The 26,423-nt window shown below is 40.4% G+C and overlaps 1 long non-coding RNA gene across 2 annotated transcripts in view; it reads right to left on the bottom strand.

Annotated features, from left to right (window-relative positions):
• The window catches only part of LOC116661276, a 203,122-nt gene extending 178,937 nt beyond the window's left edge, over window positions 1-24,185 (bottom strand). For both annotated transcript variants that reach the window (XR_004317103.1, XR_004317101.1), the window contains exons 1-2: window positions 23,768-24,185; window positions 22,106-22,171 (exon numbers count right to left, since the gene is read on the bottom strand). This is a non-coding gene — a long non-coding RNA (uncharacterized LOC116661276). The remainder of the gene's footprint in view (window positions 1-22,105; window positions 22,172-23,767) is intronic.
• Between the last annotated feature and the right edge of the window lie 2,238 nt (window positions 24,186-26,423).

The following is a 26,423-nucleotide window of genomic DNA, read 5'->3' as shown; positions in this document are numbered from 1 at the left end:
GGAGGCAAGAACATACAATGGAGTATAAAGACAGTCTCTTCAGCAAATGGTGTTGGGATAACTGGACAGCTGCATGTAAATCAATGAAGTCAGAACACTCCCTCACACTACACACAAAAAATAAACTCAAAATGGCTTCAAGACTTAAACATAAGACAAGACACTATAAACCTCCTAAATGAAAACATAGGCAAAACATTCTCTGACATAAATCTCAGCACTGTGTTCTCCTAGGGTAGTCTACCCAGGCAATAGAAATAGAAGCTAAAATAAACAAATGGGACCTAATTAAACTTATAAGCATTTGCACAGCAGAGGAAACCATAAGCAAAACAAAAAGACCACCTACAGAATGGGAAAAAGTATTTGCAAAAGATGAGACTGACAAGGGTTTAATTTACAAAATGTATAAACAGCTCATACAACTTAATAATAAAAAATAACACAATCCAAAAATGGGCAGAAGACCTAAACAAGCAATTCTCCAATGAATACATACAAATGGCCAATACGCACATGAAAAAATGCTCAATATTGCTAATTATCAGAGAAATGCAAATCAAAACTACAATGAGATATCACCTCACACCAGTCATAATGGCCATCATCAAAAAGTCCACAAACAATAAATGATGGAGAGGCTGTGGAGAAAAGAGAACCTTCTCACACTGTTGGTGGGAATGTAGTTTGGTGCAGCCATCATAGAAAACAGTATGGAGATTACTCAAAAGACTAAAACCAGACTTACCATATGACCCAGCAATCCCACTCCTGGGCATATATCCAGAGAGAACCTTAATTCAAAAAGATACATACACCCCTATGTTCATAGCAGCACTATATACAATAGCCAAGACATGGAAACAACCTAAATGTCCATTGACAGATGACTGGATAAAGAAGTTGTGGTATATTTATACAATGGGATACTACTCAGCCACAAAAAAATAACGCCATTTGCAGCAATATGGATGGATCTGGAGATTGTCATTCTAAGTGAAGTAAGCCAGAAAAAGAAAAATACGAATTTACACCACTTATATGTGGAATCTTAAAAAAAAAAAAAAAAAAAAAGACAAACGTATTTACAAAACAGAAACAGACTCACAGACATAGAAAACAAACTTATGGTTACTTGTAGGGGAAGGGATGAATTGGGAATTCAAGATTTGCAGATACTAATATATACAAAATAGATAAACAACAAGTTAATACTATATAGCACAGGGAACTATGTTCAATATCTTGTAGTAACGTGCTGAGAAAGAAAATGAAAATGAATATATGTATGTCCATGTATGATTGAAGCATTATGCTATACACCAGAAATTGACACAAACTGACTATACTTCAATAAATAAATATACACACACACACACACACACACACATATATATATATATATATATATATATATATAAAAATCAAGGAAACCAATTTTCCTTGAAAAACAAAATTAACACAATTTTAGATAGACTGACACAGAAAAAAAAGTAGACATGAATTAGCAATATCAGGAATGAATTTAGACCTTTACATTTATCATACACAAACACTGAACCAAAATGTTATACACCTAAATGTAAGAGCTAAAACTATGAAATGATTACAAGAAAAAATCCCAGAAAAATACTTGAGAGCCTATAAATATTACGCAAAGAATTCTTAGATATGACACCAAAACATGATCCACAAAAGGACTACTGATGAGTGAATTTCACTGAAACTGAAAAATTTTGCACTTCAAAATACATTAAGAAAAGACAAACCAAGTCCGGGAGAATGATATTTGCAAATCACATATCCAATGAAGAACTCATATCCAGAATATGTAAAAAACTCTTACTACTAAATCATTGGAAGATAAATAGTGCAATTAAAAAATAGAAGAGTTGAATATACATTTCATCGGAGAAGATATAATGGCAAATAAGCACATGAACATACAGCCAAGATTGTTAGTTATTAAGAGAATGCAATTAAGGGCACAGTGAGATACCACTTCACCCCCACTAGACTGGCTATGATCAAAACGACAGACCATAACACATGCTGGTGAGGATGAAGAGAAAGTAGGACCCCCCTGCTCTGCTGGTGGTAATGGCCAGTGCTATCAGCACTTCAGACACCAGTTGGGTAAGACAGACTCTAAAATGGCCCCTAGCAATTCCCACCTCCCAGTGGTCACTCCTTTTGTCATCACCTCTCCTTTAGTCTGGGCACAACATGTGGCTTGCGTGTAACCAACAGAATATGGTAAAGGAATGTTAGCTTCCATGATTACATTTTGTAAGATTAAAACCACACTCTTGCTAGTGGACTCTCTCCCTTGCTGACTTTGATGAAGTAATCTCCTATGTTGTGAGCTGTCCTACAGAGAGGCCACGCAGCAAGAAGTGAAGTTAGACTTTGGCAGACAGACAACAAGAAACTGAGGCCACATCAGTCCAACAACACCGTAAGGAAATAAACTCTTCCAAAAACCACATGAGCTTGAATGCAGATTCTCCAAAGATATTTGAGATAAAATCACAGTTGCAGCACTTTGACTGCTGCCTTGTGAGAGACCCTGAGCCAGAGGACCCAACTAAACCAAGCTCAGAGTCCTGACACACAAAAACTACCAGACAGTATGTTTATGTGGTTTTTAGCTACTAAGTTTGCAGTTTTCCACAGCAAACAGTAACTAGTATAGGCAGTTTCTTAAAAAGGTAAACCTTAGCTTACCAACCTAGCAATTCCAATCCTAGGTATATACCCAGGAGAAATGAAAACATATGTCCACACAAAGATTTATACACATATGTACTTAGCAATATTATTTGTAATAACCCAAAACCAGAAATAATTCAACTATTCATCAACTGGTGAATGGGTTAACAAAATGTGACTTATCAATTCTTTAGAATACTATTCACCAATTAAAATGATCAGCAGTGCAACATGAATGAACCTCAGAAACATTAAGCTAAGTGAAAGACACATGCAAAGACTACATATTATATGATTCCCTTTATATGAAATATTCATAAAAGGAGAATCTTATGAAACAGAAAGGTCTATGGCTGACTGGGGCTGAAGGTGGGAATGGGGCTTAACTATAAATGGACAGGAGGGATCCTTGGGGTGATGGAAGTGTTGTTAAACTGGGCTGTACTGATGGTCAACCACCTCTAAATTACTAAAACTCAGAATTGTACACCTGTAGTGGGTGAAATTATGGTATGCAAATTATACTTTAATAAAGTGTTTCTTTTAACCCTGATGGACATCCTGCCTTAGAAAGAATTGATTTCACTCTCTGATCATTGTGTGCCTGCAACACAGCCCCAGATGGAACCCACAGAGTACCCTCACCAGACATCAAGAACATCCCCAGCCAGGAGGTGGGCACACCGCCATCTTCCAGACCATGCTCCTTCTCCTCCACCTCTCTGCCTGGTGCCCCCACTTATCTAACTACCTAACAGTTCCAGAACATCCTTTTTAATTTCCTGTATTCTTAGAAATAAATTAAAATTGTCAGACCCACCAAGCTTTCATCCTGTCAAATTCTTTCTTCCCAAGGCAGGAGAAGACAACTTTGAGTTCTCAAAAATAATGTTGGTTGAATTTTTTAAGATTGAGGACACCTAATTCCACTCCAATCTCATCAAGTGCTGCTAGGCAGTGGCCTTATGTTCATATGAAACCCAACCCAGGACCCAAGAAAAGCAGAAGCGCAGAAGCACAGATGCACATAAGATGGGAAGGCACCTTAGAAATAACGGACTCCACACACCACCTCATTCTCTGTTTAACAGTGAAGGACCAGTGCTCAAAGAGAGAAGTGATTTACAAATGTGCAACTGTATATACAGCAGCCAGAGGCCAAGCCTAGTATTGCCAACTGATTAAAATATTTTTGCCGAGTTGATAAAATTTAAAAATTAATAATATAACTGAGTCTATAAGCTTCCAGAAATGTATTAAATTAGATATGCATAACTTACCAAAAAAAAAAAAAAAATCCCCAGCCAGAACTGACTCCTCTCAGACTGTGGCTTCTCTTAGCAGCTAAAAGGAGGAAGATCAAGGTGATATGGCTATAGGCTTTGATGGAAAGAGGCAATTTCTGAGCTGAGTCTTGAAGGAAAAGTAGAAATTATAGAGCCTGAAAGGAAGACAATTTAAAGTAAAAGAAAAAACAGCAACAAAAAAAACCAAGATATATTTGCAGAAGACTAAGTAGTTTTGGTTGAAATGTTGCAGAAAGAAGAAAATCTAAAGATGAGAACAGTAAGATTCTTAGCAGGTAGAATCTCTGATCATCATTATCACTCGCCTCATCATTCAGCAAATACTGAGAATGTGAAGCACACCATGTTACACTGTAAGGGTAAAACGTGCAACGTATGTGCTCTACAGACAAGGCATGAACATTTAGAAGTGGTAAAATTATAAAAGAATTCTCTCTGAAAATGCCCATACTATTATATTTTCCCCTTATTCTCCTTACATAAACAAGGGAGAAAATGGTGAAAGAAATCTAAGCTATTTTTCCCCACTCTAAAAGACTCTCCCAGAAATCAGGGGAGCAAATAAATAAAGAGGTGCATAGTGACCTGACAACCCCCTTTTTTAAAACCCTTAGTTGAAATAGATGCATATAAGGTCAGAGATCCACTTCTAATTGTTAACTTTGCCAACCTGTATCTCTAAAGCTCTTTCGCAGGAGCACTGCTAATGGCCAATAAAACACACACTTTCACTCCAAGCAATGGGACACGGGAAACCTAGTAACCAAGAAGCAGGGGACGCTCCATGCTTTATAGACAAATAAGAATCCTATTTTTTCACAAAATCATGATGAAAAAAGGCTAGCTATTACTCAGCATTTAAAAGTAGAGTCTCACCATCCTCTTGTCTCTGTACACTTCTCAGAGGACACGGTGATAATGAGAACATTTCCGGGGAGCGACAATCACGTTGCTGAAATGCCCGTGCTCCAATATCCTTGGCCTTCTATCCTGGTGTCAGCAGTGTCACGTCCTCTGCTCTAGCCAGTGTTCCAGGACTTCCCATTAGCAGTCTACATACAAAACACATGCTTTTACAAGCCCACAAATTATTTTAGGGATTCATCTATATCTGGAAAGTTAGGCAATTACAAAGGAGAGAGGAACCACACATCCATGCTACCCTTTGACTATTAAATAGAAGTATAGGGATGTTTACAGGAATTAGACCTGCCTGATATGCACAATTCAAATGAGGAAAGGCAAAAAGAGCTACAATGGAAGTAATTAGACCTCTAAGAAAAAGCTTTCAAGAATTTGAAACAGACTCCACAATTCTCACTAGCCTTAATTGGTTTCTACACACACATATGTATCTTTTATATAGTCTTTTATATAGTCCATCTGTCTGTAGGAATACACATTCTCTTCTGTCTTGGTTAAACCTTCATTTCATTTCTTGGTTAACTACTACAAAGACATTATAAAGTTTTGTTCTGCAGTGTTTGAATGTCACAGAGTGACTAAGTCCAACTTAAAATAGAGAAAGAACATTGTGAAAGGCTGTAAATGTGACATTCAACTTGAGGACCACAGAGGGAGCAATAATACCAAGTAAGTAAGTTTGTGTGCTAGGTACATCCACCAACCGCTGCCATGAGATGACTTCCAAGTTAAGGTTCCTTAAGGAATTTTCCCAGGCCATCTTTTCTCTCTAGTTCATCCTTACTCATCTAAGTTAGTTCCACTCAGTAAAGTTTGTTCATGTATTTGTAAAGAGACACACCCCCTACCTTAATTATTCTAGATAGAAAAGTGACAGGAGACAGATAACTTCTGGATTTTTGATATTCCTACATGACTATGAATGGATAATGCTATGCCACCCTCACTTTATATATGCGAGAATGGAGGGGGAAATGTGGTAGAGATTCGGAATCAGGCTCCAAATGGAATTATAGCAGTTATAATTCTATTAGTATAAAAAATCATGAACATTTTCTTCTAAATAGTAAAACAGTAGCAACAATAATAGTAAAAAGTAGAAGGTTTGGGCTGAAAGCAAAATGTAGTAACTTCTTGTTCCACAGAGAGGTCCCTCCCCAGAGCTGACGTGGACTAAATTGTGTCTTACACACAAGGTGACTGCACACTCTGAACAGGCAACCTGCTGGCTGTGGATGGGCAGATAATTGGGGATATTTTTAATAAAAGCTGCTGCTGGTGCCTTCACTCCTACCTCCCAGGGCACCTTGGGACTCTAGCGAAGAGACCATCTTCATTCTTCATTTTTATGAAAAGAGTTCAGAGCATTTCATTTACTTCCCACAAGAACTGAACTTCCAGTGACGAACATTTAATCTGACATAGAGCCATGCAAAGACAATTTATATGTTTGTTTATTTTCTGGAGTTTCTAAAAATTACTCCTTGTTAAAACAGCCCCAGGGTACAAGAACCATCAAACCACATTAGCAAAATACAAGAACAATAAGCTGCCATGATTAAAATATATGAACTTATTGAAGCATATTTTAGTTCTCTCTTAATTCATCTATCATTTGAGATGCTTAGCAGTTTTAAAGTATATATGAATGTTAGCCAAACAGAGCACTTAATGCAGACAATGAGAAAGTGTCTCATTTGAGGAAATATAGGAGGGTAGCTATGCATGAAGGGGGCAAAAAAATGACCAATAGCAAAAACTATCCTTACGGATCACCACTAAGGTCCTAGTATTTATCAGAGAATACCACCAGAAAGCCCTGAGTCGTCATCTTGCACCTATGCTGGGACAAAGCCCAAAACTCATGCTTGTCTGAGCCTTGTCTGAGTTCCTGTAAGGCTAGGCTAAGGAAGAGTCTCTGACAGGCAGGGTCCACCTCACTAATATTTCTATTCTTCTTTCATTTATTTAACAATTATTTCTTTATGCTCAAGGTTTTGAGGGATACAAGGACACATCAGACACAGTCTGAACTGGGAGCACCCGGGCTATGCCCCCTTGTGATAAGAATATTCTTACCCTACATACTCCTCTCCCTCACAATAACCTTCCAGAGTATTTTTCACTTTAACTGAGGTTTGATCATGTCACTGACACTAAAACCATTGATCCCTGCCTTCCAATGGCCCAATGATTATCTTGAATTGTGAACCTCCATGTCAGCTCATTATAAATATATTGTATGTAGGTTACTGTCTGTCTTTGGAAGAAGGGAAAGATGTGAAATATACACAGGATCTCTTCACACTCAAGAATCCCAGTACTATCAGGAGGAAAGCCAGAAAAAGGTATATAAAAGGTCTTCCTGTGTGCTTTGAGCTAGTTCACACATCAATATACAGATATACATATATTTGTACATGTATACACACATAGAAACATGTATATATATATATATATATATCAGACACTAAATGATCTTAGGAATGCTCACTTGGAAATAGAGAAGGAGACATATGAATACGTAACAAAGCAGAAAAGAATTTAGAGGGGTTATTATGGGGCCACACTTCCAGAAGTTGAGGAAGCTCAACTTGAATTCTCTCCATTACTCTCTGCATTACCTTATCTTCACATAGTGGGTTGCTACTATAGAATTACTTTCGCCTTTGCAGTTCCACTGACATCTTGTAAAATCTGGGCAACTGCTGATCCTAACTGGCTAGGGAATAAGTGTCTATGCCATTTCCTGACTTTAACTGAACTAAGTGTGTGAGTAACACACAAAGCCTCCTTCCCTGCCATTTGGCCTCAAGGATGGTTGGAACTGGCCTATTTAGACGTGAGGATGACATTCAAGACAGTAGAGGATGGGAAAGTAAATCTCATCAACAGCCAACTGGAGGAACCTACCCAGGAGTGACCTGGGAACATTTAGGAAGTCATCCTGTAAAAATTTAACTCAAGAATACTGTAATCCAGGTCTAATTCTCTAGAAGCCAAGTGTATACTTCTGTAAAAGTCCAGTGAAAAGTATCAGAGATATTCTGTTAAACACAGTAAAGTAGATACCAACTCTTATCTTTGCTTACTTCACAAACTTCACTAAAATTAGAATAAAGGAACTAGAAGTATAAATCCAAAAGGAAAAACAACTACAGAGTAGGTAATAACAGACAAGAGAAGTCACCCAACTTTGTAAGATGGAAAACAGAAGAATAACTGACTTAAGTGAAATTGTGCTGCCTACAGTTGTACATAAGGAGAAGCAAGCTGATTCACCCTGTAGAATCCCAGAGGAGCTCAGGATTTGGAGTCAACAGGCATACAGAAGTCAAGATGACACTGGTATTGGATAGTATTTGAAAGCCTAGCTAGATATGAGATCCCCTCCTCAACTCCAAAGCAAGAAGCAACCATCCCTCTCCAGCTCCTGAAGGAAATGATTATAGATTTGGAGAAGTGAACTATGGAGCCTCCAGATTTAGTGATAACAGACATAGATGAGTGTGGGGCTAAGGTCCCCCCCAACAGACAACAAAAAGAATAGATCAAAGTCTGTAATGAAAGATGAGGCCTCCTCTACTCCTCACTCCCCACCCACTACCAGCCACGTTCCTTCACCCAGTTCCAGAGACACTGGTAGCCAGATAGGAGAGAAGAAGGTTCTTTATAGATAAAATGGGAGTCTCCCGAGAAAATGAAAGGAGGGAGGGATAGAGAGAGGAAGGAAGGAGAGAGAAACATTTCCTGATGCCTCTGATGACATTTAGGACCTACTGGTCAAAGCTAACTCTTCACTAATTAGTATACGATGTATAATTAATGTCAACCCTACCTATCTTCTCAGTTAAATTTTAAGTTTCGTAACTTTAAAGCCCATTTCTCAATATAGTATCTTCTGTATAATTTCATTAGAATATCAGTTCAGAGGTGATTGCTTTAATCAAAAAAACTATTTTCATTGATGAGCATAATTGCTGGGCACAAATAAAAAAGGCTTTTCAGTTGATATGGAAGGGAGAAATGGCCTCCATTACTTAGAGGCTCCTCTGCCCTTTTTAATCGTCTTCCATGGGAGCCAGGGAACACAGAATGTTGCATGTGGCTGAGGGTGATAACTTTCTTTCTCCCCTGGAACCATCTTGTCCAGAATTCCAAATATAAAGCCCAACATGCTGCTGTGTCCATTCAGTTTACTTCTAATTCCTATAAAGCCAGACTTCCCATGATTACAGAATCCCTTGCATTTTAAGTAAGAAGAACATAGCAGCCTATGAAATTTAATATAAATACAAACACAAATTTAAGTGTAAGTGTAAATGGGTGTGCACACGGGAGCACGTGCCCACACGCAGATCCTGACGTGCTTTTCCTCTGGAGGCCTAATCAACCGTCACCCTTCTCAAACGTGCTCTCACTGATGTAAAGCCCAGTCCTAGGTACAGGAAATATATTGGATTATTGGAGGCCAACCAAGATTTGAGGCAGTTTTCCACTTAAATGAGTAGAACGAAACCTTGATATCAAACCCAAAATGTACTTTTTACAAATAAGCAGAAGAATGTTTAAAAAAAAAGTTTCCCTGAGCGTATTTCAAAAAATAGTTCATTTTTTAAATAACAAGGCAATAATATCTCAAAGTTGAACTGTGCTAATTCTTAACATATTTTAAAGCCCTGTGATGCTTGGATAAATATGGTGACTATTTCCTCAGGCACGAATTTGTAAGTCACCAATGATGAGTCTTTGCCTTAGGACCCTGCATAAAAATGGTAAGCTAGAAATAATAACTAATCAGTGAACTTATCGTTAAGGTAAGCTGGAGACTCTTGGCATCAGAATCGAAAAGATTTCACGTTAAAACAACAGATCACTCATGAATGTATTAATGTGTCCCCAGCATCTAGCACATGGCATGTTAATCAATACTGGGTGGATGAATGAAAAGCTAATGATTTAATTTTATTTCCCCATCACACAATCAGCTTATCTTACTATTCCTATTTGAGGACATACTTAAGGATAAAAGTCCTTTTGTACCGACAAGCACTCTGCAGAGTTCCTTCTCCCTCATGCCAGTGGTATGTCACTGCTGGGAAAGGTACACAAGTTAACTGTATAAAGACCCAGCCTAGGAAAACAGGGGAGAAACAGAAATGATCAAGGATAAAATGTAAATAAGGTACTGGAAACAAGAGAATTTCAATGGGTATGGTTGCATCTGTGCTTCGCCTTTGGAAAGGAATGTATTTATGCATTACGGAATTTCATCTGAAGTAGTAGATTGACAACCCCAATGATAATAATGTTCTAAGGGTCTATTTTGTGCCAAGAACCGTATTAGGGATTTATATAAATCTCTCATTCAATCCTTAAATAGATTCTGTTTTAAAGAAGAATAGCATCGTTGCCTGACCTCAGTAAGCTCTTCCAGATGAGAGAACTTACGCATTAAAGGACTCTGACTGACATGTCTAGCAAATTGGTAGCAAAAGCGCAGCCAGTATCTCTTAGCTCTCGTCTTTCCCATAACCTTAGATACAGGAGAGGATGGCGGGCAAGGAAATTAGGATTATAATTTCCTTGAAGGTAGCTCAAGTCCTGGCTCTCTCTCTTACTGATAATGTACCACTGGGCATATTACTTAACCTTTCTGAGGCTAAACTTGTTTGTTTGTAATGATACTTTGCCCTGTTATGTGATGAGGCTGTTGTGTTTCGGGATGTATGATGTACTCAGTCCAGGATCTAAAACGTGGCAAATAATCGTGGAAGCTGTTCTTTCTGATACTGGGTTTTTCATTTCTGTGCATGTTAAGTAGTCTACTATGCTCTATGTGCATTTTCAGAGCTCTTTAAAAAGGAGACTGACTATGTGCCCCATCCATCCCAGCCACAGCAGAGTAGAACAGAGATCCATGTCTCTCCCATAGGGAGCCGATCTCTTTCTGGCAGTAGCATCTGAACTGATCTGGTATGACAGATTTGTCCCATAGGGTCAGAAGTGTCTAACTAACCCAGTAACATCTCTTGTGTTGGGGACTTTGAACATACAAACTTTAGAGACAATCTGAAGTTGGTAACAGCTGGCATATCTCAAATACTTAGGCACCCAGAGAGGGTAGTACACAAAAGCCATTAGCAATAGAAGCCACGAGTAAACCAGTGGCTGTGAGAGCACTTTTTTAGATGACACACGTTGAAGTGCCTCTGATCATTAAAACTTGAAGCGTGTAAGTCAGTCTATTTGGTGTAAGAATGATAAGCAAGGGGACCAGGTGAGCACAGCTGATAAACAGCCTAACTGCTACAATGAAGCCCATTTCCCAACCCAGGAAGACTACAGGGAAGGATATGATGTCCATGTGATTATTTAGGAAGAAAAGAGTTAATAATGAAGGGAATACATGGTCTTCCCCCTCAGAACAAAGCAAGTCTTTTTTTAGGATTGTGTGTTAACACAAGAACTGCCATAACAGTCAAGTCCAACCATGAAATGGTCAACCGACCACACCAGCCACTTCCATCAGCACAGCCCCAACTGACAAATAATTTGCAAAGTGTCAGAGAAGCATTTAATTAAGCCAATAATGGAGGTTTCTGTTAGATTTGTCTATAATTATTATTTCCTTAACATAAACAAATTAGCTATAATAGCGTGTCAGATGGTGCTTTCAGTCTCCACAGGACTTCTAATTTGTAGGCTTTTCACAGTTGCTGATGAATCAAAACTGCCCAGAAAACATGCTCTCAACCCCATGCATCTGCCCCTCTCATGCTCTTCTGGCCCCTCAGTATCTATTAATTTCGTTTCTTCACACTGGGACAATTTTTTCATTTGACTTTAAAAAGATAATTTCACTTTCTAGGAATAGATGTAACATGGTGTCGAACAGTGGTAGAACGTCAGAAGAATCGTGATTCTGAGAAGGTATGCATGTGTTACAAAATCTCTGTGTTTAAGGCAACAATGTTCCTCAATGGCTTCATGTAACTGAAAGACATGTTTTAGAATTTGAAAATATTTCCTCCCTGTCAACCAGTTTAAAATAGTGCGTTGCTCCCGGCATCCAAACATAATTAATGGGGGTGTCATTCCTGCCTATAAATATGAAAAAGCCATTCAAGTGAGAGACAGGAATAACTGAATCAGTCCCATCTGTGAAATAGGGTAAACTTGAAGTGTTCTTTCTGAATATCATGGTTTCATTCCTCATCCGGACTGTTGCCACCACAGCCCATCGAAGTGGCTAAACTGCACATGGCGAAAGGAAGGAGAAAGGGACACTCAGCCTCCCAGCCAGTTCGCGCTCATTCCTGCTGTATCCCATGTAGAACTGATATTTTGTTGACGTTTTTATTAAATCACCTGGCCCTGAAAAAGGGACTCCCTGGGCGAAACAATTTTGACAGTGATTTCAACCAATTACTTCACAGTTGCCATCAGTCTCTTATTCTAGCTCAGCAGGACGAGCTGTCCCCTATTTAAAAATGTGTAGTCTAACCTGAAGAAAAATGTTGCAATCCCAAGGTGATCTTAGAAATGTGGCTTGTGTCTCAGTATGTTTCTGTACCAAGTGGCTCCCTATAACTGCTCAATCTCCTCCTGTACTTCCTAAAACTTACCTTCCTCTTACTGTCCTATGCCCTTCCTATAAAGCACTAGCTTTAAGATTTCTTGAAGTTTCCCAAATTTTGAAAATCCACGTTTATTTTTTTTAGAAGTCATTTGGGGGACAAACAAAATATTATGGAGATGAAAATGATGCTTGAGACAAACCGATGAGAAGCACAGTGATAGTAAGGAATGCCTTCCTTAGGCAGGAATGTCAGAGGGAAGCATCTTTAATGTTCACCCAGCCCTTTGGGAGCGCCATGCTCAACAAGTAACTCAGATGAAGATTCCAATGTCTTTATTCCTTTCTTAGTTCATTTCTGAGGTATCTGATGTTCTATTCTAGGTCACAAGGACCTACTGCTTTAGAGGAAGTAATTTTTTCAGTAATCCTTCAGAAATTGGAAGTCTTGGCTAGCTTCTGTCAGAATCACCAAAATCAACCGGACAGCCTTCCAGAGTCTTTATAATAGTGACTTAACACGCCAGGGTATCTTAATTCCTCCAAGATGGAATGAACTTCTTCTCCCCTCTCTCTACCCTCAGCTATGTTCATTCAGCTATGTTCCTGGCATATTTAATATTGTAACTCAACTGAATTTTAGAATGACAAAGGAAACAGGAAACCTCCAGAATCATTAAATGTCAACACCAAAAAAAATAAAACACTTCCAAGTAGAGGGGTAATATCTAAACAACAAGGTTTTCAGAACCTGGTCTTATTTACTGCCAGTCTCCTCTTCTCTGGGTATCTGTGCCACGTGAATGGCAGCCCACTAAGAACAAACACAGGCTTCCTGCCTGAACATACCAGACTTTATATTAAAGTTTTTAAATAAATGAGGATTTTTTTTAATGCAGCGACATTTTCCCCAGTAAATGTTTTAATTCAATTAAGTCGGGAGGTTTATTGCTTATCTTCTGTAACTTTTGTTTTTTCATGACTTCCTTCCAGTCCAGGGGAAGAGCTCAGTGTCAGGCAATATCTAAATATAATATAAAAATTCCTTCTGCCTCCATTTTGTAGCAGCTAGGGAGCAAAGCTAAAAGCCACCTACTTGCTGGTTTCCAGTACAGAAAGATGTTTAAATTTAAATAAAATATTTAATATTGGGTGTTACGGCATCAAAACTCTAAAGGTTTTATAGAGGTGGGACCAAATTTATCCATCATTTCAATTGTCAAATTCTCTATAGATTTCCACATGCTTTTTGACTTATGCTTTGTGACAGATTACAACCATCATCCTGAATGAGCAGCTGATTGTTTTTTATTTATCAAACTTATTTGTTATTCCCTTTACCTTTTGGAAAACATGGAATGTTGACCCAAGGACACTCCTTACTTCAGTGCAAAGACCAATATAGCTTAAAATAAAGACAGTATTACTCAGCTTGTAGCTGCAAATTTAATTTCTTCAGTCCAGTGATCTTCATAGTCTTGACAGCCAGGCCATTTCAGAGATAAAGTCTCCCCTCTATATATCAAAACTCCTAAATTATTTGGCACATTGAGTTTTTTAACTATTACTTTTGAAAGGATAGAGAATATGGCCGAAGTTTCCACCCTACAGAAAGAGGAAGTAGACAACTTGTGCGTTTTGGATTGGAAAGAGAGATGGAGGGGAAACACGAGGGGAATTATGATCCCTAGGTTTCTGGGGAGAGACAGTGTTTACAAAAATACCTGGGGAACCGTCAGATTTTCAAGCTGGTGGTATATATCCTCACATTATGGCACAGGAATGAGAGACCGGCAGGGATAGAAATGGGTCTGGATAGATGGTTCTGGACGACTGAACCCAAGTCCCTCTGATCTCCTGCGTCATGCTGAAGGAATCCAGAATTACCTCACATGGCCATGAGTGGCTGTGGAAGCACCTTCATCATAAAGAAGGACAAAAGGGGCGTCGGAGCAGAGAGACAACGAACACTCGAACACTTCATTAGATGGTGCTGCAGCCAGGCTTCGGGGTCAAACCATGCTTTCAAAGAACACAGTGGGAAAAGCCATCGTGCCTTGTCTGTGACAGAAGAGCATGCTAGAACTTACACAAGCCCGGGCTTTGCCGCAGGGTCTGCAGTCAAGGTCAGACAGAGCCTGCAGAGAAGACTACCATGTCCCTCAAACGCCCCTCCCTTGCCGCCACGGTGAGGCTTTCCACCAACTCTCTCAAGCTGGGAGGCACAAAGGAGGAAAGACGCAGCAACAAACCTAGAGAACAGCTTACCCAAAGGATGTTAAGTCGAACTGAAATCGACTGCTTAAGGCCAGAACAAAGTACCTCAAAATGGCAAGTTTTCCTTTCTCTTCTACCATCAGCAGAAACGGGGGCTTAAGGACATTTGAGAGGTTCCATTTTTGTACACTGTACCATATAACTTATGCCTACTTTTCCAGGATAGCATTTTTCATCTCAGCTTGTATTTACGCATGTTTCTATGAGATGTGATGGCCATGTGTCTCCCTCAGTGCGACCTATTATGTCAGTCTGCACAGAAGCACCTCCCTCAGGTCATCAGATCCACTCATTCTGTCTGACATTAGTATCTTTAAATCTGCCCAGTTTCCTTCATCACCACTGAATCTCACCACAAGAGATTCCTGACCGGTCTTGATGTCCCTGCCTCTCGATTTTTTTTTTTTCATTCCATTCATAGCCAACATAATCCCAGGCCTCTATTTCATACTTCATACACTGAATGTAAAACAATCCAATGTGCACGTCTGTTCCATTATTGCCCTATTGAAATCCAATGGCTTTTCAGTTTTCCTGAGGATAAATCCAAGCACATTTAAATGGTGTATCATCCAGGGTCCTAGTGGGAAAGATGGCACAAATTAGTATCTCAGGTAGGCATTATAAGTGACCTATTTAGATAGTTTCAGGTGTGATGGAGGGAAACCATTAGCAATAGTGGAAGGGGACTGTACTGTGGCTAAGTACATTTGGCTAAGCTAGAACTACATTTTTCAGAATCTCCTTCACTGTATGGTTCTGGACTTCAGATGACTAGAAGGAAAATTTATTTTGAGATTTGCAAGGCAGAATGAGGCAGCAGCTATTACAACCTGATGGTAGGTGTTTTAGAGTGGTAAAGGGCAGATAACAGAGTACAGATGGGTCCCAGCTTGCCCTTGCCCCAGGCTCAGCTCTTCCTCCCAACGGCAACCCAGGCTCTCTGTTACATGCAAGACCTGTCCCCCAGCTCTCCGCCATGACCCCAGTCACTCAAAGTGACTGGCATCACAGACTGGATGATAAGCTCCCATTTGTCCACCTGTACCAGTGCTTCAGAAGGGCCAACTTATGACTTTTCTCTGATCCCCTAACTCTCCCTTAGGGTACATTATTTCCCCAGCTCCTCCCACCGTTGCAAAAGGTCCTATTTCCGTAACAGTTGCCTTATTTCATAATACCTATGCAGTTCTGCTTCCCTGACTCGGCAGAGCATTTAGGAAACTGGGAGTACTGGTATCCCTAGGCTGAAAGGAGAGAAGGCCGTCAGATAGAGGAAGCCTCCTTCAGATTAGGAGGGACTTGGAGCTCTGGAACAAAACTACTTCAAGGCTGTTTCACAGAAAGGTCAGTAAGGAAATAAATCCCGTGATTTCACCCTCCCCACTCCTTCCAGTCTACTGTCCGGGGTTCTCGTTGGCAGAACACAACCAGAAACCCTGGGCACAGGAACCACTGATGTAATCTACACACGTTGGCCTCTGGTGCAGAGAGCAGGGGACACACTGGATCTGGAGAACGTCCAGCACACGTGCCCTACATGACACATCATGGCCTGCCCCCAGCACCTCGGCTCAGTCCTTTTCCCCCCACGTACCTCACCATCTTTCTCCTCATATTCCATGCTACACCACTCTGAATCTCTTTTACATTTTTAAGTGTTCCATGTTTTTATTTTCCTAAGGGAGGGCCTTTGCACATAATGTTCTCTCTGCATGTGCTATTTTTCCCTTTCTTCTTCTCCTTCACTTGGATAATTTCAAATTACCTTTGTGTATCAACTTGATCACTTCGGTACAGAGCCATCACCAGACGCTGTGGCGAAACCCTAAGTCCTTTAGGTGGGCTTCAATAACCAACTGTGTTCTCCTAGTTGTATTTTATATCACAACCTGTAGTCTCCCTAGTCCATTTTATATCACATTTTATTATGATGTCTTTCCTGATAGAACATAAACCATAGCAGTAAAGGCCGTGTGTGTGTGTGTGTGTGTGTGTGTGTATGTGTGTGTGTGTGTGTGTCTGTACTTCTCTGTTGTAACCCAAAATATAGCATTGTTCCAGGCACTTAGTAGACACTCAGTATTTGTTAAATGATGGAATAAATAAATGAATGAATGCAAACTGTGTTCTTACTATTAAGGCAGCTGAACAAATACCGACCAGAATACAATTGTACTTATAGAAGCTGAGCCTTCACCTCAATAGTGAACCGATTAGCATGTGGTGTCCATGCCCTCTCTGCATAGAGGAAAGAAGAATCACACGGTGTGCACAGAGCCCATTCCCCTAAGAATGCTGCCTCGTTCTGAGAGGGAAATTAAAGGAGCAAACAATGACCACAGTGTCTTTAACAGCCTAGGCCCAGATTTATACTGGAATTTCTACTTCCAAGTAGGACTGACTCAGGCAACCAGATGGGCCCCTCTGCAGAAAACTATAAAACATGGACATAATACAGAAAAGCAACCACCTGAAGGTACCTGAGAATGAAGGAAACAGAGCCTGCTGGGAAGTGCGCACTGACTTGGAAGGGGAGAGATGGCACGCTCCCACAAGTACGTTTCCACCGTCCATGGCCTTACCCTGGGACTAAGTGCAGCACACACGGAACACACAGTGGGAAGAGGGGCTCACAGGGAGAATCTCTCACTCTTTCTAGTCTGAGGAACTGGAGAAGTGAAGCCAGACAATATCGAACACTGAAGAAAGCACCGAAGTTCTGAAGTGATAAAAACCATAATGAGAATCCCCAAACTCTCCTATCAGTGTCTCCAACTGACCCTGAGCATGTCCAATGTAGACCAGACTCTTGTCACTGGAATTAAAGACAAAAGCTCTCATTTGAGACCAGATTTGGTACCCATGTAGCACAGACTGTAGCTCAAATCCAGCCAAGCCAATTACCTGCTGAAAAGAAAATGACCCTCATCACAGAAAAGTAACAGAATCCAGAATCTTCACAACTAAACCTTTATAGTATCTTGAACACCATCCAGACTTATCCAATGTAAGAAAAGCCAAGAAAATATGATGCATTGTCAGCAGAGAAGGAAGAAAAGTCACACCTGACCCAGAGATAAACAAATGCTGGACCTAACATACAAGGATTTTAAGATGGCTCTTATAATTATCACCAATTAACGAAAACAAAACTTTTGGTGAATCAAAGTATCAGTAAAGAAATAGAAAAGATTGAGGGAAAAAACAGTCTTATCAACCAATTAGATGGTATTAAAAGGTCTAACATACATGGAATTGATAAATTAGAAGAAGAGATAAAGAATGAGGCAGAAAAAAATTTTAAATAACAGTTGAAAATTTCCCAATTTGATGAAATACAAGTTTTTTTCAAAATGAAGATATTAAATGTCAAGCAAAATAAACACAAAAAACCTCTAATGAGGCTCATCATAGTCCACGTGATGAAAGCCAAGGATTAGGAGCAACTCTTGAAAAAAGCAGCATTTTAAAGACAGGGGAACAATGATCCAATTCATGGCTGACTTCTCATCAGAAACCATGACGAGAGAGAAGATCTCTAGTGCTGAAAACATTTTCTTTGGTCCAACTAGGATTCGAGGATGTCTTTATCCTAGATATTCATGGTATTTTCCTTTCAAATAAAAGAAAACTAAGAAGACACTGCCAGTATATAATAAATGCTGAAGGAAATTACTCCTGTCATGGGAAAGTGATATTGAGTGGAAACTTGGATCCTCTGAAAATAATAAAAACCAAGAGCTGAATTCTGCCAGCAACCTGAATGAACAAGAAAACAGATTCCCCTAGTATCTCCAGAGCGGCTACAGCCCTGCCAACACCTTGAGTCCTGATACACCAAGTGAAATAATAAATGAGTTGTTTTAAGCTGCCAGTTTGTGATCACTTGTTACAGCAGCAATCGAAAACCAACAGAGGAGCTCTTGGATAAATATTAACCCCCCATGTTTTGAAAGGCTAATTCTGAGGTGACGGCTACACCAGTTTTCAAAGGGTCCCCAACAGAACAAAGTTCCAGTTTTCTACAGCGGTAACCAGTCCAATGATGCAACTTAGGACAGGCTTTCCCTCCTTTCTTGATTTAGTCTTCCTAATCCCCCATCTCTGGGTCTCTGGAAGCACAGTCTAAACTCAGCGACCTGTGATCCAGGCCTTTCTCGGGTTCTGCTTTTGGGGGGACCCAGACTCAGACAGCTCCAGGGATTGCCCTGGTCAGGAGATGCTGAAGTTGGGAGAGTTCTCAGGTTAGAATTCTCGGTTATTGTGAGTGACGCACAGGTCACCCGGCAATCAGGACCGGTGGGGTGGTGATCATAGCTGGCTGCAGAAAAACACAACTCTAACACTCTAACCCGCGGTAGACTGGGGCAAGCTACAGGCTAAAGTGAAGCACTGGCTTATGAGGTCGGGATATCACTTGAAAGGTCTGGGGTCAATGGTAATTATAAGGTCTGTAGAATTGGCTGTGTTTGATTAACTGCTTTTAGAGTCTTTTCTAAAATGAAACAGGTTTGGGTTATTCGACTCAATTCAAGGCAGACTGAAAGTCAGAAAGCCTCACAGCAGCACTTAAACCCATCTGCAGGTCCAAGTTGTTGGGAAAACATGCTCAGGCACCGATGGTACTGGCAGGACACCTGTAAGGAGACTGACGTGCAGCCTCCGCTGGACTCCTGCCTCAAAAGCCGGGGCCCTAATTGAGAAAGAGTGAGACCCTGATACCTGGGAAAGATTCATTTGCATCAAAGAACCTGAGGAAGTTGAACCCTCAGGACAGTAGAAGCAGATCTCGCCTTCTTGACTGAGAGCAAACTTCCCTTGCCTGGACACCTTGCAAAGACCTCCCCTCAGACAGGTGCCTCATAAGACAGAGCATTTTCCATCCCCATCTGTAGATCAGCCAGCTCTAATGCAGTTTACCTCTCTTGTAAGACATTTTTGCAAATTTTGAGAAGCACTTAACAATATATCCTTACTGCAGCACAGGGAAACATGGCCATTATTTTACAACTTTAAATGGAGTATGATTTATAAAACTACTGGAACACTATGTTGTATGCCTGAAGCTAATGTTGTCAACTATACTTCACTAAAAAAGCAGCTAACATACTTCATTTTGAATTCCTATGAACCTAAGGAGATACACCTTTGAAAAAGAATTTTAATTGTTTTCTAAAGAAAAAACATCAAGGCAAAACAGAAAAGTAATAAGAATGTAAGTACTAGTAAAATTTAAGATAAGGTATGTGTTATATCTTCATAAACATTAGTGTTTATTTCTTACCATTTCTTTAGTCAGGAAATGCTATTTAATTTTTTGAGTACTTCCAATGTAATGCCAATATTTGAATGCAGAACTTGAGACCAAAACAAAAAAAAAACAAAAAAAAAAACCACAAGGCTGTCAGTTTTGGTTTGTTTACATTGCTAAAGCACATTAGAGAAAATTTTTTAAATGAGAGAAGGTGTAAGTTTAACAGGTAGTGAAGCAAACTTGGCCCCTCAGTCAACTGAGCACATTTAACAAGTAAATCTTGGTAATTCTTTTGTCAACAAGTCAATGTTACTGAATTCAGTATGACAACATGTAAATAAGTGACATGTCTGTCTGTGAGAAATACGGCACAGTGAAATGAAATACTGCAGAGCTAGAGAAAATGAAGTTCAAGTCATATTGTTCATTTATAAGTTGCATGAACTTTGCTAAGTCACTTTCTCTGAATGTAACCTTCTGATTCCAAAACATTAACATAAAAATGCATATATCAGAGGGTTAAATTATATAGTACCTGTAAATAAAAGGAAACATTTACTGGAGAAATATAAAATAAGACAAATCCTCCTGCCAATCAAGAAAACTCACGAAAGTAAAATAGTTTTATTGTCAAATGAACATTAAGCTGTAATGTGATGTGCATCATAGTCTGCTAAGTGATTGCAGAGACAGAAAGAAATCTTCCCCTTTTACGTGCCAAGCAGATACAGTCCATCACACACATGTTCTCGAGATCAGCCATAACTAGTCCTCAAGTAAGATGACTTGACAGCACCACTTGTCAGACACAGGTCATCCTAAGTTCACCTGGTAACTATGGTGACTGCGTTTGCTAATTAGCTTTAGCCAAAGGAAAAATAAACCTCTTAGGCCTCTGTGATGGGAGGTAGCTTTACCACTTGGAGTAACGGATCCACTAAAGTTAGGCTCTGACTCTCTGACAGAGACAAGGAGATAGGGGTGCAATCTTCCTTGACGATAACATTTTAAAGAAATGGCTCCCAGGTCCTTTAGACATTCCTGGAACAATCTAAATTACATTACCTATCAAGTAAGCATGTTTTTCACTTCCTCTCAAAACTAAGACTGGTACATAAAGTCTCCAAATGTTTGTTTCTTCTGTCCTATTAAGTAGCAGTAAAAATAAATACGCGAAAGAACTGAATATGTTCTCAATGTTTTCAGTGTTACAATTCATTCATGTGTGAATTAAAAATATTGCCTGCCATATCAGCAAAGAAAGGATGCTTCCACCATCAAGACATCAGCCTCTACCACTGACCCAACAGTGAGCCAGCTAGAACTCAGGATGGAGACAAGACAAGCAGGCAGCCCAGCCTCTGCCACCACCCCCACCGGTGCACCTTGAGGGAACTCAGGACGGGAAAGCACACGATACTGGCCCTAGACAGACCGGTGCACAACAAAGGAATGATTTCAATGAGCCCAGACTTCTGCACCTTCCCATACAAAAACAAACAAAAAAAAGCATTAAATTCCTTAACTTGAGATATCTGGTTTTCTCTAACAGCAATATTTTAATGTTCTTAACACGTGGTTTTTGTTGCAAAAACTCCTGTATATCCTGGCTTTCCCCCTGGCCCTTTAGAGAAGTCCCTCAGAGCTAGCTGAGAGGCTGGATCTCGGCCTTAAGTCCTCAGAAGTGTCCGCTTAATAAAACGTAACTCTCAACTTTTAGGTTGTGCATTTTTTTTTTCCAGTCAACACATGCAATAAAGATTACTCCACATTAATGCCCAAACAGAAACACTGAAGCAGAAATTTAACTGTAACCATTTTAAAGACCCAAAACATCTAACAGAGCTTAGAAACCCAGTGGCTCCACTTCAGGAGATTAAGTAGCCAAAAAAAATTTCTCCGTGCAGTTTGCAGCTCTGATAAGACTATGAGGTAGACACTAATAGCATTAAATGGCTGCAGAAGTACCTGAAGGTTCGGGGACCGTTCTTTGACTCTGGAAGGACATGCTTCACAGCGGGCACTTACAGTCACGACACAGGGGCCTACCTGTCTCTCACACAGTGCAGTCCCATGACTTCATGTCTGGTTGACAAACCCATCTTGGTCCACTTCCTGAGAAGAAAAAACAAAAACTACTGAGGTAGAAGTAAATTCCAGGTTTAGACAGGACTACAGCCAGTATAGTCACATGTTTATACAGATCCTCGTTAACAGCTGGAGAGAAAAGGCAGGGGCAGCCCCAACTGTCAAGTTTAGCACTTGGAGGACAATTGCTGAGCAGGACAGGAACAGGCTGAATCCTGCCGGTCTGACAGTTTGCTGGAGGCATGAAAATGTCAATTCAAATGAAGGGGCAGACTCCATATTCCTTAAAATGACAAGTAAATTCAGGCAGATAGTGAAAGATAGTATTGCTTGACATTCTCTATTTACAAATACCTTAATAAGTTGTGGTAACAAAGAAGAAAACATAGCCTTTAAAAAAACTTCACAAGGAGTAGTTGACAAATGGACAGTCACACATGAAAGAGACTGACACACTTCTGAGTAAAAGACTATGTAGAAAATATTAAGATCTAAAAGATTTAAATATCCTAGTTACAAAGCACAATCTAATGTTCCTATATTAAGTTCCTTTATCCAACAGTTAAGAGTACACTCTCCATAAACATCTGTGAAATACATTTAAAAAACTGCCTAGCACAACTCAAAGCAAACGTCAACAAACAGCACAGGGCATTATCTTAAGACAACATTCTTTGACCACATTGAAACAAAATGATAAATACCATAAAATATTAGAACCCCCAAAATATTTGATTATGTTAAAAATCATTCTTCTGTAAAATTCATAGATCAAAGAAGCTACAATGGAAATAAAACAGGCCTCTGTGAGGACTGGTTAGGGAAAGAGACAAAATACAAAATATAAAATGAAAAAGGGAAACTGGCTAGCGAGTAAAACAATTAAAAAATAATAAAAATATAGTTGTTAGAAGACACCCTTGGGAGTTTCGGGTAAAATCTGAAACTGGAGGGCAAGGAAGAGGCGGACTGCTCCAAATTGGCAGGGGGCAGCTTTAATAAGCAAGGGAGCTAATCTACAGCGCTCATCTTGGGCGGCCATAGGACTAGCAGACCTCCACACCTGCCCACCGCTATCTTAAGAATGTATACAGAGGTCCTAATCAGGTTCCATCACATATTCAGTTCAGATGGACTCAATAACCTTTACTCTCTCAAGGTTACGTCCTTGAAACTGGGTCCCACTGTGGAAACACTGGGCTGAATGTGTTTTCTTAGACAGGGGAGGGGGTGAGGAACCACCAATTGCCAGGGTCCAGCTCACATGAGTTCCTCCAACAATAGTCAGCTGGACTCTAATCAAGATGACGACCAAGATTAAACAGATAAATTACTCAAAAATTATTAAAAGCCAACACTGTTGCAAAAGAAATAGAAAACTTAAGTTTTAAAGGTATCAAAATAATAATTGAAACCCTCCCCAAAAAATGTTTGCAGGTGATTATTCTCAAATATTCAATGTCAAGTTTTCTAATTTAAGGTAAGCAACTACTGCTGTTTCCCTCAGCCTCTGTTGGGCTGAAACCCACAGGCCTCCGAGGCTTGTAGCTGCCCAGCCTCGAGACGGAAGAGCCTGAAACAGTCACCAAGACATCGATGGTTTACTGGACAGGGGAACCTTACCTGTCTGAAACAAAAGGTCCTGGAGTGACATCCCACTGTGCACGGCACCCCACAGGCAAGGCACTGCTGCAATCTTCCCGACTCGAGGGAGAATGAAGCTACCATTTACAGGAGGAACTGACGTCCGGTTGGCTCATCAGTTACCAGGGAAACCAGCAGCTGAGGCAGGGGGCAAGCACCTAGGCAGTTACTGATTAAGCCCCATAATTAGGAGGATTGGATAGTCATGTGAGTGAGGCAGGCACTGGTCAAGCAGGGCATGTACAGGGAGCAAGATCACAGCCACCTTGAGTGGCCTGACCATACAGCCTGAAAGGAAAAGTGGAGTCGGTGGCAGGGAGCATACAAACATATTTTGTAACAAATGTATGTCACAGGTAATTGCTTCTAACTGAAAATATTATTGACAATTTTCCATTTGGAGTTGAGTTTATCTATGACCAGAAATATTTCCATAACAAGCTACGGACAGACTGGGGCAAATCTCCTTGAGCTTGGAAATAAATGTCCAACAATCTACATAAAAAATAAATTTTACACTGCAAAGGTAAAGATGTAATAAAACTGAGTTACAATTAATTGATATATACAATATGAAAACTAGCACACCAGTTGACTAGGTTTTATGGATTGGCTGAGCACCCAGCACCCACTCAAGGCATTTCTCTTTTGGGGATAAAACACCCTGCACTCTGAACAGCTGACTTACAAATGGACTTCAGAAAAGACACCCAGTCGTCTTCTGATCAGTGAAGGCTCCCAGGTCTGCAGCCCCCAGTTCCCTAGGTTGATATAACTATGCCATTTTAATAACCCATAACTGTTAAGAAGGAACCTATTTATTTCCTAAGAAATGGATCTGACTAAAGCAACAGATAGTCAACTACAATTGAAAAATAGGCCTCTCCTAAGCTACTCCTTAAAGCAAAGTGTGGTTTCCAGGCCAGTAACACCAACATCAGCTCCCCCGGGAAGCTGTGAGAAATGGAAGTTTCAGGGCTCCCCTCTTGATTTACTAAATCAGAAACTCTGGGGGCAGGGCCCAGCAATCTGGGCTTTAACAAACCATCCAGGTGATTCTGACTTACGCTCAAGTTTGTGAACCACTGGCCTGAAGGTCGACTCCAAGAAGCAGCTACTAAAGATGTCTGTAAAGCAGATTGTCAAACAGTGTTGTTTTCTACAGTGTGCCTGAATTTACCTGTCATTTCAAGGAGTAGCTTGCACCCTGATTTGAGTTATACTTTTCATGCCTCCAGCAAACTGTCAGACTGACAGCACACAGCCCGCTGAGGCTCCTGTCATGCTCGGCAGTACCTCCAAATGCTGATACCCTAGCAAGTCAGGATGCCCTGCTCTCCTTCTGCAGACATTAAAACAACAAATGCCCAAGCCCTACTGCCAGCAATTCTGATTTAAAAGATCTGAAATAAGGTCCTGGTGTCAGTATTTTTAACCTCCCCCCACAGCACGCTGTATGGTCGGGCCATTCAAGATGGTGGTTCTCTTGCTCCTTGTACATCCCCTGCCTCACTCACGGCTCTCTAATCATCTTAATTATAAGGCTTAATTAGTAACTGCCTACTGCTTGCCCCTTCCCCGGTCGCTGGTTTCCCTGGTAACTGATGAGCCAACCTGACTTCAGCTTCCCCTATAAATGGTAGCCTCCTTCTCCCCGGAGAAAGGAAGGTGGCTGCCATGTCCTGTTTGCCGTCTGCTGTACACGGTGGGGTGTGGCGCCAGGACCCTTTGTTTTGGACGTGTAAGATCCCTAATAACGTCTAATAACCGCTGATGTCTCTATTGCTGACTCCGCGCTCTTTCTTTGGTCTTGAAGCTGGGCAACCGCAAGGCTTGCAGCTCAACACGTGCCCACATGTGAAAGCGCACGCACGTGCACACGCACACACACACACACACACATACCCCTAATTATGGGCAGGATTGAATACCACTGCCCTTTGAAAACACTGCTAAATAAAGGGTACATTCTCCTCTCTTTTTTAACATTTATTTTTTATTTAATTTTGGGGGGGAGATCATTGGGTCTATTTATTTACTTTTTCTTAATGGAGGTACTGGGGATTGAACCCATGCACTCTTAGTGCTTAGCATGCACTCTACCACTTGAACTACACCCACCCTCCTATATAAAGGTTAAAGAATCCAAATAAATCTTCATGATAATCTGTGTGAGAAAGATATAAACATTTCTGATGCTAAGTACTTGGCCCATGTTGTTTTTCTACATGTTTTTCTGCTCCACTTCCTCTTCACTTTCAACACTAACTAGATAGAGGCAAAAATAAAAGAATAGAAATAATTAGGAGCATGAAGTGCCACACCGCCATGTCTCACTGTTGTAACTCTTGTAAACAAATCTGCACTCCAGGGAAAGCATCAAACATGAGTCATTACCGAGGGCCAGAACACTGGTTTGCATGGCGACTGTTGAAGACTGGGGACCACATAGAAAATAACGTCTCACCAGAAGACTTTCAACTGAGGCTTGTGTTCCCTGTTCCTTGCATGACAACATTCCCTGCTGCCAACAGCAGCCCACTCTCAGGGTCACCTCCAGAAATGCTTCTGTATTTGAAAGGAGAGTGTCCCATTTTGCAAATGCTGTCACCTTCATCACTTCCTAATGCTCTGA

Source organism: Camelus ferus, chromosome 3 (assembly GCF_009834535.1).
Source record: "Camelus ferus isolate YT-003-E chromosome 3, BCGSAC_Cfer_1.0, whole genome shotgun sequence".
Taxonomy (NCBI): Eukaryota; Metazoa; Chordata; class Mammalia; order Artiodactyla; family Camelidae; genus Camelus; species Camelus ferus.
Note: the sequence above shows the minus strand (reverse complement) of the source record. Positions and strands in the feature narration are given on the sequence as shown.